General features: G+C 38.0%; 1 long non-coding RNA gene across 1 annotated transcript; it reads left to right on the top strand.

Annotated features, from left to right (window-relative positions):
• Nucleotides 1-7,314: 7,314 nt before the first annotated feature.
• LOC103277863 (ovomucoid) lies at nt 7,315-12,582 on the top strand (the record flags this gene model as incomplete). Its single annotated transcript, XR_001729953.2, has 5 exons — nt 7,315-7,499; nt 9,613-9,652; nt 10,487-10,614; nt 11,442-11,493; nt 12,433-12,582. It is a non-coding gene; the product is annotated as an ovomucoid (long non-coding RNA).
• Between the last annotated feature and the right edge of the window lie 1,431 nt (nt 12,583-14,013).

The raw sequence follows: 14,013 nt of genomic DNA, 5'->3' as shown, positions 1-14,013 counted from the left end.
TTCACAGGCAGCCCCCTGTTCCCCCACTTCCTCTTCAGCTCCTCTGGCTTTTTTCTATGAAGAATTAAGTCCTAAGGCATTTACCAATGTGGCCATCCCGCCGTCTTAAAGAATGGGAGCAGTTGATGCAGTATTTTTAAATTTTGGGAATCTAATTAATTAAAGATAAAAAATATACAGACTCATGGCACCTGGATTTTGGATCATTCCCTAATACAAATCAAGATAGATATTGATTCAGATCAAAGAAATAAAATTTGGAAACATAACAGTTCAATTCTAGTGTGGAAAGGGGATAAAGAAAACATAACAAAACACGTTCAAAACTACTTTAATGAAAATAGGGGCACAGCTCCGGAGAGTACAACATGGGATGCAAGTAAAGCTGTAAAAAGAGGCCACCTAATCTTGTTAGAAAAATTAAGAAAGAGGAGCACTTTAGGAACAGAAAATAAAATATTAAAGAACTTGAATTCTTACAAAGACAACAACAGGTGAAATACAATGTGCAAACCCAAGGCTCAGGAGTGGGCGCTGCAAGGAGCCAAGCTGAGGAGGAGCCCCCGCTTCACTTTCCCACCAGGAAAAGGGAGGGCAGCAGGGACTCCTGAGCCTCCAGCACCAAAGAGGTTCCTGGAAAGCTGGCAGAAAGAGCATGAGAGGGAGTTTGCTTCGCAGGCAAGCAGCTGCCCTCCTGCTCTCCCTCTCTGTGAATGGGCTCAAGTTACAGCCCATTCACACATTTCACAAAGCAAAGCAGCCCCCTTCACCTCCCTTGCATGCCTCTGATGGTTCTGAGTAAACCAGGCACACCAGGACGGGGAATCTACACTAGCATTAGGAATATAGTTTGGTGAGGCCCTCTGTAGCAGCGAAGACGTAAAAAAAGACCATGATGAAACTCCCAGCCCCGGTGCTTCCACAACATCGCCCTATCCGAGCCATTCAGTTATCCGAGATGGGGCCTGCCCCTTTATCTCAGATAACTGGGGCTCTACTGTAATTAAAAAGAAATGGGCTATTTATATGAAATGGGTAGAAGAAGGAGAAGCCAGCAGAGATATTGCACAAAGATTAAGAAGGTTATGTTTATGCTTAAAATTAAAGATACAGAGGAAAATGTGGTGGGTGGGGTAGGGAAGGGAGATAGGAGGAAGTGGGAGGAAAAAAATGTAATGAGAAAAAAAGCTTGTAAGAATAATAACTTTTTTCTTGTATCTCCCTGAAGGGACTAGGTGTGGCATAAGGTGGCACAACATATAGGTATATAAATCAACTTAAAACTCAGTCAAAACAGTGCTCATCAATCAATCGCAGTAAGATTACTGTAAACGTTGCCAGGCTATAAACAATAGGACAAGGGAATGGGATTTGTGCAAAACTATAACCATGGATGAGGGCATGGGGTGAAGTGCAGGGCTGCATAACGATCACATAAATCAACTAGGGTCTAGGCATTTTCAAAAGGTTGTTTGAACAGCCAGATCTTCAAGTCACTACGGAAGACCCCCAAACTGCGGACCTCAATCACAGGTAGTCAGCCTATATTCCGATCGGCTTTGCGACTAACCAGGAAGATCTCTGTCTTGTCTGGATTAAGGTTCAGCTTGATAGCCCTCATCCAGTTGATCACAGCTATCAGGCACTGGTCCAGGATCCAGGGGGCTTCTTTGGAATTCAGTGGAAAGGAGTAGTAGAATTGTGTGTCATTTGTGTACAGATGGCACCAAACTACAAAACTTTGGATGACCTCACCCAGCGGTTTCATGTAGATACTTAATAGCATGGGGGATCCAAGCAAGTGTCCTCCAGCTTCACCAATTGGGTGCAATCCTCCAGGATGGACAGGAGCCACTGCAGTGCAATGTCTCAAGACCCATTCCGGAGAGGCACCCCAGAAGGATACAATGGACAATGGTATTGAAAACCACTGAGATATCCAAGATAATCAAAAAGGATACACTCCCCCTGTCTAGCTCTCTGTGGAGGTCATTCACTAAGGCGACCAAAGCCATCTCTCTTCTGTGACCAGGCCTAAAACCAGACTGCAATGGATCAAGATAATCAGATAGAGTACTAAGAGTTAAAAAATCAGAAAGAAGTATTCTCGCATTAGACATGGAGAAAGCATTTGATAATGTAAATTGGAATTCCTTCAAGATCTTAATCAAGGAGATGGCTATGGGCTATTATTTTCAAAATATTATAGGCACAATCTATGAGAAACAAGAGACCAAACTAATTATAAATGGACAGGAAACTAAAAAAATAGCAATTGAAAAAGGAACACTAATCTTTATTCTAATGCTAGAAGTACTACTAAATAAAATAAGGGAAGAAAAATAACTTAAAGGAGCAACCATACAAGGGAAAATTATAAACTGAGGGCATTTGCAGATGATATAATTTGCATAATTGAAGAACCATTAAAATCTAAACATTGGATGGAAACAATCAAGAAATTTGGGGGAGTAGCAGGATTTAAAGTAATATGGAAAAAAGGAATCACAAAAAATATTACAAAGAAAAAGTAAGAGAGACTAAAAGAAATGTGGAATATTCAATTCACAACAAAACTAAAATATTTAGGCATCATAATAACATCAAAAAATCTGCAGTTGCTAGAAAATAATTATATCACAAAATGGAAAAAGTTCAGAAAAGATGTAGAAACTTGGAAAAAACTAAACTTATCATTGCTAGGTAGGATTGCAAGTGTGAAAATGGATGTATTGCTGAAGATGATCTTTTTTTCTCAAAACCTACTAATAATAAGAAACCAAAAAAATAAATGGCTGGAAAAGGGACATTATGAAATATATATGGCAAGGGGAAAAATGAGAATTAATTTTAAAAATATCACAGAAGAAAAAAGCAAAGGTGGATTAGCCATGCCAGATTTAAAGACATACTTTAAGGCGAGTGCCCCAACATGGGTTAGAGATTGGGCCAAATTAGAAAAGGATAAAATACTAAAACTGGAGGGGATAGAACTAAGATTAGGGTAGCACTCATATCTTTGGTATGGGAAGGGGAAAAAAAGAGAAAATTTTCGGTAATCATTATATAAGATCTGCTATTTATAACATTTGGGGAAAATATAAAAATAAATTTTACAACAAAACACCATTATGGGTGTCACCTCTGGAAGTCACACAAAGGAGAGTAATGGGTTGGGATAAATGGCCCAAATACAGAGATTTACTGAAAAAATAGGAAGGAGAATGGAGTGTGAAAACACAACAGGAAATGAATATATTCATCAGAAACATTGCTTGGTTTCAATATTGGCAGATAAAAGAACAATTCATAAAGGATGAAAAACTAGGCTTCTCTGAGAAAGAGATATTTTGGAACAGAATAATACATCAGAAATGAAATTGATAATTAGGATATATAAAAATTACTGGAATGGAATACAGTGATGGAAGGAATGAAGAGTTATCAGAAAAAAATGATCAGAAAACATAGGAAGAGAAGAATGGGAAGAAATCTGGAATAAAAAGTTGAAATATTTGTGTGCAACAGACCTAAAAGAAAATTGGATAAAGATGGCACATAGGTGATATATGACACCAAAGAAAATGGGAAAATACCTCAAAAACATAAACACACATTGTTGGAAATGTGGAGAGAAGGAAGGAACTCTGTACCACCTATGGTGGGTATGTAAAAAGGCAAAGGACTTCTGGAAAAAGATCAGGGAAAAATTACTGAAAATGTTAGAAGCAAAAATCCCAATGAGACCAGAAATATACTTATTAGGTAAGAACGACCAAAAAATAGACAAAAACAAGGACAAACTTCTCTTCCTACTAACAACGGCAGCGACGATATGCTACGCAAAGCTATGGAAAAAGAAGGAAATACCCAAAGAAGAAGAATGGATAATAAAAATTCTAGAAATAAGAAACATGGACAGACTTACATACCTAATCTCCAGAAACAAGGGAGACACAATAAAAGATTCTGATTGGAACCAAATTACAGAATTTTTTTTTTAAAGACTCTGAAAAGATAAATATATGAGGAAGAATAGTATATACAGTAGAGTCTCACTTATCCAACGTTCTGGATTATTCAACGCATTTTTGTAGTTAATGTTTTCAAAACATCATGATATTTTGGTGCTAAATTCGTGAATACAGTAATTACTACATAGCATTACTGCATATTGAACTACTTTTTCTGTCAAATTTGTTGTATAACATGATGTTTTGTTGCTTAATTTGTAAAATCATAACCTTATTTGATGTTTAATAGGCTTTTCCTTAATCCCTCCTTATTATCCAACATATTCACGTATCCAATGTTCTGCTGGCTTGTTTATGTTGGATGAGACTCTACAGTATACCCAAACAGAAGTGAAAAGATATTGGGGAACAGAGAAAATGGAGAGATGCCAAAGAGAGAAAAGGCAGGAATCTTGAGGAAGATGACCGGAAGTTTAAAGATTTATCAGTATACCCTATTTCTTGTAGAACTCTCTTTTTTTCTTTTCTTTTTTTATTCTTCTTTTTCTCTCTCTTTCCTTACTCTTTTCTCCCTTTCCTTTTTTCCCTCTTTCGGATATCTTGAACTTTCTCGTCCCTTTCCCCTCTTTTTGTCGTTCTTTTAATTTTTCTTTTAAATATTTTTATTTCATTCTGTTTTGTGTTATTCTTACTTCTTGATTTTAACATGTATGAGAAAAGAACTAATAAAGATTGCTTTAAAAAAAAGATAATTGGTTTTAACCAAGAATCCCAGGAGTTCAGAAGCCACCACTCGCTCCACAACCTTCCCCAAAAAGGGGAGATTAGAAAAGTAAAAATACATGTATTTCCTCTGTTCCTGGAGTCAACATTATCAACTTCACACTGTTCCAGCTGGCCCTCTGCCCCTCCAAGTTTCCATGGGACAGGGAATGGGATATAGGGAGGAAAAAAAGTCCTCCCCTTTAGTCACTCTTTGGTAGGATGTCTCCCCTCACCCACAAATACCTTGTGCAAACACACACACAATTTGTCAATTTTTTGAGATCATATCTGAAATGAAGAAAACTAGCATTCCTCTTGCTTCAACTCTGCTCCCAAATAAAATTGTTTAAGAATGTGAATCATCATAAATCCTTGTGATAACAGTAAATAATAAGATGGCATTTATAGATAGAATACTATAAATGTTCTCTCAAGCATGTCAAAAACCTATCGAACAGAGAAACACAAAGCCACAGCTGAATCCAGAGAGAAGACTGCCTTCCTTAACCATGAAGATAACCACCATCCCTGTGATCCTTTCCCTTGTGAGCTGTTGTTTCTTTCTGGGTAAGACTTCTTTCCACCGCTCTGCCACCTTCAAGGATCCATACATTATGGACATAACACAAATTTCATTTTCTCTGTACAGCAGAATGAAAACTGTGATGGCTTTCTATTTGTTTACTTTAGTTGATTGTAATAATCATTCCAAAAGTATAACCATTGCTATTATCTGATCATACATCCAAAATAAGAATTGTTTGAAGTTGACATTGGTAAGAATTTCTGGTTACTAAATGCTGGTTAAAATTTGTCTAACACCGAGTCTTCTTTACTATAAGATCCAACCATACTGACCATTAGTTCAGATCCACATTGCAGGGTCATAATTTAAAAGTACATATAAGTCTTATAAATTGGGTCTATGGAGTAACCATGCTCTTAGGAAGGTGGTCTGTGAAAATATTGAAAGATATGCATCTCCACTACTGGTCCATTTTCTCAATAACCTACAAGGAAGACTTTTGCTGGATGCCCTGTTGTATTGATGGAAAATTCCAGCACCATTGTTGCTTTGCTATAGGACTCTGGTGGTGATACCATACTGGAAGATAATGGTGCAAATCAAAGGAAACCTTGGGACCTGTAGATTCAAAGCTGTTTCCTTTCCCATGTCCATGACAGCCCTCTAACATGGAAGAGACAACTTTGAAAGACTCATTGAGAAAAGATTTCTGATAAGGGTCATTACTTTGTTTGGTAATCAATGGCAGATTTATCTACTGCAGGAGGAAACTAAATTTATGCAGGCCTGAAAAACAACATTCAATTGAACTTCCAAAGTTACATCATTGCTAGATGACACACAAATTTCTGTTTAATTTTGGGTGGTGGTGTTAGTGTTTTGGGTTCTGGTGTGCCACAGCTTATCCTGATTACTTAATCTAAAGACTATTTAGATCATGTGATCTTTAATGTTTATATTAGGTATTTTAAATTCTATATTTCCATGTATAAATGCTGTTTATATCTTATGTTTAATGGTCTCATTGATTTTAACACATATTTATATGTTTCTTGTTTAGATTTAATAATTTGGTTTTATATGTATGTTAGGCATTGAATTTTGCCAATATGATGTTATAAACGGCTTTGAGTCCACCCAGGGGTGAGAAAACCAGTATATAAATACAGTTAATAAATAAATAAATACATTTGTCTCTCAAGTGAAATATCCAAAATACCTGTGAGATATCCCAAACACTTCTCAATGGTGTTGTAATGCTTTTCTGAATTTTATTTTCAGGTTCAGGGACTTCAGCACATAAGGTAAATTCATATTTTTGTAACTGTCATTTTGAAGCAGTCCAATTGCTTGCACAGGAAAGTATAGACTGAATTTAGCCATAGGGTTGTAACACGGTTCAGAAATTCATAAAACAGAACATGAACGTTGGTGCTGAAAGAACCATAGAAAGAGATGTAACCATACATAAAAGGATTGTTAATGCTGGAATTTCATAAGGCAGTAATAAAGCATTAAATCCCACAGAACTTAACAGATCTTGCTTCTGAGTAGACATGAATGTTGCTAGACACTTTCAGTCCTTTTACACAGACATTAAGAAATGTGTTTCTGGTCTTTTTTTATTTTGAAAAACACACTTTCAAAGATCATGTTTAAAGAATACTTTTCTAAGGGGGAGGGGAGGCTTAGAGCAATTTCAATTCTTATTTAACAGATTTGATCCCTCGTGGGATAATCTGAAGAAAAAACAGATCAAACAATACTTCCTATAACACAATCTTCCATTATGTCATGTATCTGTTCAACTACTGAAACACCACCTTATTTTAACTAAGCTGATACAAGGAGTTCTTTAAGCTACGTTTTAATAAGACCCCTGAAAAAACATAATACTCTGTGTCAACAATCAGCAAAATATGCCCTCGATGGACTACAACTTCCAGTAGATTGCGTAAAGGCAGTCAATGATAAATTAGTATATTTACTAATGAAGTGGGATTGGTGTATTTTCTCTTTTGTGGGCAAAAACAGTCTTCCTGAAATGTGATTGTATGTATTCTAATCTTTTTCATTGCCATTATTCTGCAGCTTGATTGCAAAAAGTATAAACCAGAGCAGCAGCAGCAGCAGCAACAACAAGCTCCAATACTGTGTACCCTGCAAAGTGACCCAGTCTGTGGAACTGATGGCAAGACTTATGGCAATGAATGTTCACTGTGTGCTAAAATCCTGTGAGTACTTGCACTGTTCATTTGCATGAGTTGCTGAAATCATGTAAGGTGTTAACCAATGCATAATTTCCAAACGGACTGCTCTGGGAAACTGTCAATATTTAACATAGATCAGATCTGTATGTGTGTGTGCATATATATGCACACATGCATGCACGCACACATCCATGCACGTATTGATTTAAAGGTAAAGGTTTTCCCCTGACATTAAGTCCAGTCGTGTCCAACTCTGGGGGTTGGTGCTCATGTCCATTTCTAAGTCAACGAGCCAGCGTTGTCCGTAGACACCTCCAAGGTCATGTGACCGGCATGACAGCATGGCGCGCCATTACCTTCCCGCCGGAACGGTACCTATTTATCTATTCACATTTGCATGTTTTTGAAGTGCTAGATTGACAGAAGCTGGGCTAACAGCGGGTGCTCACTCCACTCCCCGGATTCGAACCTGCAGTCTTTTGGTCTGCAAGTTCAGCAGCTCAGCACTTTAACACGCTGTGCCATCAGGGGCTCCGATTTTATATGATTTTGTATGGTCCTGTTTCCTGGAGTGAGACCGAAATCAACTCACAAAAAGAACCAACCAACCTCTAAACATAACAATGTAAAACAATGTAAAACTATCATATTAAAACAGCATCATATAATCAAATTCATCCATTAATAAAATACAGCAAGCCAACATTTAGGTAAGCTCCATTGATTTATTACATCTTCTCCAGTTAGGACTAACAGCAGGTAGATTTTGGCCACAAAAACATCAAATTAGTAAACCGAGAATATTTGGATGTTCACTGTTCAAATCAGAAAGGGTACATCTACTCAAGGAGAACACAACTATCTAATTAAACATTTTTGCATTGCAGACTTAAAAAAAAAACAGAATATGATAAATGGCAGGGATTCCAAATCAGGCTTGTTGCAAACCCTGATGGTTCCAGAACAAAACCTGAGAGCCACTGGAGTGACTTTAGTTTAGGTATAATATGCTCACTTCTAGATGTTCCCATAATCAATCTACCTGCCATATTTTGACCTCTGTGTAGTTTCCAAATTTGTTACAAAGGTAGCCAAATGTATAGCTTATTGCAGAAGTCCAACCTTGAGGTTACTAGCACATGCATCTTAAGGGTTATACATTAAATGCCAAGCACAGTTGCTCTGAGCAATGTCATCAAGTTTTCTCTCTTTATGTCCCTCACAATATTCCTATCTGGAAATCAAGACTTGGGATGTGTAGAATTAATGCAGTTTGACATTACTTTAACTGCCATGGTGTGATGCTATGGAAGGCAGGGATCACTTGTTTTAGAAGGCCTTTAGCCTTTTCTGCCAGAGTGCTGATGCATCACCAGAGCCAGCCCTAGGTAATTTTGGGGGGTAGGCAAGCCAAATATTTCCGCCTCCCCACCCCCCCCCCACCCCCACACACACAAACCAATACCTGAGAGCTGGTGTGGCAGGGACCATCGCTCGCCAAACGGCCGAACGAGGAAGGCCAGGCTCCAGGAAGGCCTAGCTCTTCTAGGGAGACCTCGCAAAGTCACAATGTAGAAGAGAGTAACACAACAACTAAAAACTAAAGATAATGCCACCTGGAGAGCCACAATTAAGGCAGAAGAATTGCAGTACAAAAGTCTAATCTACAAAACTGTCAAACAATTGGAAGAACAAACATAATAGAGAAGTTTGAATATGTCCTTCTGAAAATTGTTCTTAAAATAGCAGTTAAGATGTTTTATTTCAAGTAGATTGGAACTGACAACTCGTGACTCTCCAGTTATTGTTGGATTGCAAATTCCAGCAGCTGTAGCAAACAAGCCAATCATGGGGGATGATAAGTATTGCAGTCCAATAATGCAGCAGGTCCACCACATGCTCATCTCTGTTGTAGAGGAAAGAAAAATTGTTGCAAGGCAAGGGGTATGTTTTAATACGCTATCCTTTGCATATTTACCTGGGAGCAAGCAACACGTGACATCTTTGGATTTACCACTGAAAAAAATGCCCAAGATTGTGCATTGTCACATTGCACTCCATCAGTACTATAGGCTTCGTTTCAAAATGCCTCACACATTTTGTCAGTTTCTTAATTAACTCTGGTTTCTTTTTCTAGAGGAGGAGCCAAAATAGACTTGGCCCACAAAGGAGAATGCGTAAGTATCATTCTTATGTCATTTGAAAGTGAAACCATCCCATATTACTAAGTATGTAAACATTTATTTGTGTTTTGTGTTAATTGTCTGCTACCAATTATTTACCATCTAATGGGAAGAGAGTGAGACAAAAACAAAATGCTTTCCTGTGCTCTCACTCTGGACCAACTCCCAAGATTGTGTAGATCCCAATGGGTTTATGGTTTCTATTAATTGTCTTCAAGTCAACTTTGACTTCTAGTGACCCTATGAATGAGGTCTCAAAGTCACCCTGTCCTCAATGCTCAGGCCTTGCAGACTCAGGGCACTGACTTCTCTGATAGAGTCCAACCATCTGAAAGGCGGTCTTCGTCTTTTCCTATTGCTCTCCACTGTAAGTAAGTAAGTAAGTAAGTAAAAGTTTATTTGTATACCGCCCTCTCTCCCAAAAGGGACTCAGGGCGGTTTCTGATATAAAATCAGCATAAAACATTGTACAATAAAACACTGAAAACACTATAAAACGCTATAAGAATTAGAAACGAAAACAAAACATAACAACACTGTACCAAGAATTACTGACCTTTCTAGTGAGTCCTTGCGATATGGCCAAAGTACGGGAGCCTCAATTTCATCATCTTGGCTTCTAGAGAGAGTTCATTCTAGGACCCATTTATTTATCTTTTTTGAAGTCAGGTGAAAGAGGAGATGTGAAAGCAGGAGGAGCAAGGAACTTGTAGGTATCCTTTACAAGTACTTGTGGTTCTTAGATTGATGTAGCTGGTTAACAAAACTGGTTCAAAAATAATGTCCATTAAACTGCACTTATTTACATTGTTTGGAATGTATTCATAGGTTGACTGCAGTAAGTTTCCAGAACCACCAAAGGGCAAAGGGGCACCCTGTCCTCTACTATATGCACCTGTATGCGGCACTGATGGCAACACTTATGACAACACATGCCTCTTGTGTGCAAAAATTCGGTAAGTTTGACATAAAAAGTGGGCTATGTTAAGACATCAGCTACTCATATATCTTCTGCATGGACCTATGCACCTTCACTGAAAACAAAATAAAAAGCGAAGGGCAGTTAGTACTCCCCCGTGGCCCCATAAAGTCTGGTCTTTTCCCGATCTAATAATAATAATAATAACAACAACAACAACAACAACAACAACAACTTTATTTTTATATCCCACTCCCATCTCCCTGAGGGGACTTGGGGCAGCTCACATGGGGACCAAGCCCAACAAAATACAATTAAATACAAAAAAATATAATGAATTCTAATCATAACAAATCAATATATCAGCAAATATAAAACACTACATCACAACATAAAAGCATAACCAATGACCAAGGGCGACATAATTGGCACTTCATACTTCAGTATGAAGTAATATATAGCTGTGCAATATATTAGGAGTCCTATTAGCATGGGCCAGTGATAAAGTGCAGAAGGCTTGGATAGATAAAGGTGGGGACTCAATGAACTGTTCATCTAGTCAATGGTGGCTCGACTAGCATCCCTTTCCTCCTCCCTGACTGTGCCATAAGTGGAAGTCTGTAGTGTAATATTAATGTAGAATTTACTTTCAGATTTCCTTAATCAGTTATTTCATGCTTATTACATTTTCAACAATGAATTATAATCTGCTCTAGTGACTATATGGTGAAAAGGTGGACATAGAAATATTTGAAGTGAGGTGTTCCAACAATTCCAGCATGTAACTTGCAATGGCCACAGATGGCCTGTAAGGTCGAATACATTTTCATAATACTATTCATACAAACCATTCTGTTATTTCAGGTCATCTGGAAAACTGATTGGCATTAAAAAAAGAGGACCCTGCAAATAAAAGGTATGTCCTATTTTACATGTTGATCATTCTTTCCTGAAACAATTCCATTTGGAAAGATATCCTGCAAATCTACTGATATTCATTTTGGTACAGCCTTTTCATTTGGGGACTAACAGTCTGCCCATGGCAGTTGTACTTCATTTCTATGAAAGACAGAAAACTTGATAGTAACCAACACAAGACCAAGCTTGTTTGCACAGGTGCAAGTCCAGTTACAGTAATTTCCATATGGGAATAGGTTATCTTTTTGCTGTTAAGTCTCCATTTACATACTGTGAATGAACTGTCTTAAATTCATATGAAATTGCTGCTGCAGCTGCTGCTTCTCCTCCTCCTCCTCCTCCTCCTCCTCCTCCTCCTCCTCCTTCTTTCTATCCACTCTTCTTACCCTGCAGGGGACTCAGAGCAGTGTACAACTTACATCTAGGCAAACATTCAATGCCTCATTGTACAAACCAAATAAATCATAACATAAAATCACTAAAAACAATCGACATATAAATACAATTTAAAACCATTAAACATGTTGCAACTTAATAACTCCATACACAAATAACACATTACACCAATCCCTTAATCATAATTTGTCTGCTTCATTTCTAACTGTGTCATAATAAAATGTTAGATTGCATGTCTGTCACTTGTCCAACTTACATGGTTGTCCATCACTATTATAGCAGCTTCATGATACACCCTACTAGGCCCCCTCCCGCTATCATGATCTTAAGGTCTTATTTGGCTCTCATCACAATATCGGGCTTCTTAATTTCTGATGGACTTCACAGTTATTTTTCCAGAAGTTTTCTTTGGTTTCCCCATAGAGTAATAGTTTTCTTTTACTGAGTACATCTACATTTTTTACCAGTTCTCAGTGAAACTCCCAAATTTTGAAAATGGTTCATTGGAAAGAAATGTTACTTCTCTCTTCTTCTTTCCTAGGCAAATTTACAGGAGACCAGAGGCTAAGCACAATGGATCATCCTGAAAGAAGAAAACATTCTTTATAAAAATGTGGGCCCAAATTTTGAATCTTCAAATTCCTTGGTTCCAAATATGTGATCTTGCCTCAATAAAATGAATTAAAACTTATTTAGTCTATCCTATGTTACCATCATGAATGCATGCATACAAATATGCACACAAACCACAAGCAATAAATAGAATCTTTTTACACCCCAGAAAGCAAATTTATCACAAATGTGCAAGTGAGAATGCTGGCCCTTTGTTGTTATCTGTTGATTCCTGGTAGAGGCAGAGCGAAGCTGAAAAGCTGCATGGAGAACCCCTTGGTGTCTCATATAACTTGTGAGCTATTGGTTTCTCTTCCTTGCTTTAGAAGTGCATTAGCCTAAGCCAAACAAACAGAAGAAGGAAGGGAAAGCTATATACAAAAGTCAAGTGATATCTGATACTGACAATATTAAGAGTTCACTTACACTGAGTTCATTTATTCAAAACATATTCAGATTTACTTACACCCCTAATTTCTATATTCTTGGGGGGGCCAATGAATGAATATCAACTAATGATTAAATGAAGTTTTAAGTTGACAGGATAAAATGAATAATAGGGCAATCCTGTTCATGTCTACTCAAAAATAAAACCCACTGAGTTCAATGGAACTTAGGATGGATCTACATGACAGACAATCCAATTTGGAACTGCATTATATGGTCAGTGTAGGCAGAATATAATGCAGTTCAATATAATTAAACTGCATTATATAGTTCTACACCAGTAGTTCCCAACCTTTGGGAATCCAATTGATATCAGTGTGTAAATGCATTAATTATTTGATTAGTCTCATCACAAAAACTACACATGAGAGAGAGAAAAATACACATCTGAATTTAGTGCACAAAATCTCTACAAGAATGACCTAAAATTATATCTGATGAAAAATACTTGTATTATGTTATTAGAATGGCACCCACTGTACCTATGAGATGCCTCTGTCTCCCAGTGAAGAAGAGACAGTGCCTTTAAAACAACTGGATACTACAAGGCTCCCACCTTAGAGCAGGCATAGGCAAGCTTATAGCCTCCAGGTGTTTTGGAATTCAACTCCCACCATTCCTAACAACCTCAGGCCCCTTCTCCTCCCCCCCTTAACCGCTTAAGCTTAGGCTGTTAAGAATTGTGGGAGTTGAAGTCCAAAACACCAGGAGGGCCAAAGTTTGCCCATGCCTGCCTTAGAGGCGTGGAACCTACACAGATGTCATCCTTCAGGTGTGGGTATCCCCCAAACAAATGCTGCTTTGTAATGGATTAGGAACAATCATAACTTACAATTAACAAGCAGTCTATTATTAGATACCTTGCTGCCAGACCTCTGGTTCCTGGAGAAGAGGAAGCCATGGTTTGGGTCTCCCTTGAAGGCCTTTGGTGATACCTAAGAGTAGAACTCAGCCCCTGCGGAGAGGCTCACTGGTGCGTGAGGCAGGGTCTGCCCCAGCTCTGATATCATCACCTCACTCAGTGCATTCAGCACCTTCAGGTGGTTCAGCGCCACCATTGCCA

This window comes from Anolis carolinensis, chromosome 2 (genome assembly GCF_035594765.1).
Source record: "Anolis carolinensis isolate JA03-04 chromosome 2, rAnoCar3.1.pri, whole genome shotgun sequence".
Classification (NCBI taxonomy): Eukaryota; Metazoa; Chordata; class Lepidosauria; order Squamata; family Dactyloidae; genus Anolis; species Anolis carolinensis.
This window is presented reverse-complemented; position numbering and strand designations above follow the sequence as displayed.